The sequence below is a fragment of the Odocoileus virginianus genome, unplaced genomic scaffold, assembly GCF_023699985.2.
Source record: "Odocoileus virginianus isolate 20LAN1187 ecotype Illinois unplaced genomic scaffold, Ovbor_1.2 Unplaced_Scaffold_4, whole genome shotgun sequence".
NCBI classification, from domain to species: Eukaryota; Metazoa; Chordata; class Mammalia; order Artiodactyla; family Cervidae; genus Odocoileus; species Odocoileus virginianus.
In genome coordinates, this window is record NW_027224266.1 from 1,286,622 (window position 1) to 1,287,421 (window position 800).

Genomic DNA, 800 nt, shown 5'->3' on the forward strand with positions numbered 1-800 from the left:
CTCCTGTGTCACCCTCTCTATTTCTCAAACCCAATAGGTCTTCAAGTTGTACTGATTTTACTAGTCACAGTCACTAGGTTCCATCTCCTCTCCATCTCCATTACTTTCACTCTGGTCCAAAGCACCATCATTTCTCACTTGGATTCTTCTATAATGTCCTTATTTGTCTTTCTGCATTTGCGATCACTGTGTTATCTATTCTACACATTACAGCTAGAGCGTTCTTAAAAATAACCATAATAAAATATGATTATACATGTCCCCCACCTTTCATTTAAAATCATGCAATGGCTTCTTATTATTCTTAGGATAGAGAATAAAACCTTTACAAGGCCTAAATTAGGGTCACCATATGTCCCAATTTACCCAATTCAAAACCTGTTTATGCCTGTTGTCCTGGTTTAATTATTATCAGCATCCCTTTCACTTTCAAAGGGACTTCCCTGGTGGTCCAGTGGTTAAGACTCTGGGCTTCCAATGCAGGGGGTGCAGGTTCGATCCCTGGTCAGGGAACTAAGATCCCACAGGCCAGGGCAGCGCAGTGGAAAAAAAAGAGGGCCTTCTGCTTTCAAAAGTAACCTAATTGACTGATGAATCGTGTGACCCATCCCCACCAGCCCTACCTCCTTGCACTCTACTCTCCCTCTCACTCATGGGAGAACAGCCTCATTGGTTTTCTCTCAGTGCCTTGGATTTTCTTACCTCGGAGCTTTGGTACACACTTCCCTGAAATGTATGCTCCTCTTCTCCTTACCACGGTAATTGTTACTCATTCTTCAGATCTCACTTGATCTCATTTT

The 800-nt window shown here is 42.5% G+C and overlaps 1 non-coding gene across 1 annotated transcript; it reads left to right on the top strand.

The window, feature by feature from the left end:
- The first annotated feature begins 440 nt into the window (after positions 1-440).
- TRNAG-UCC (transfer RNA glycine (anticodon UCC)) lies at positions 441-513 on the top strand. Its single transcript has one exon. It is a non-coding gene; the product is annotated as a tRNA-Gly (tRNA).
- Positions 514-800: the final 287 nt, after the last annotated feature.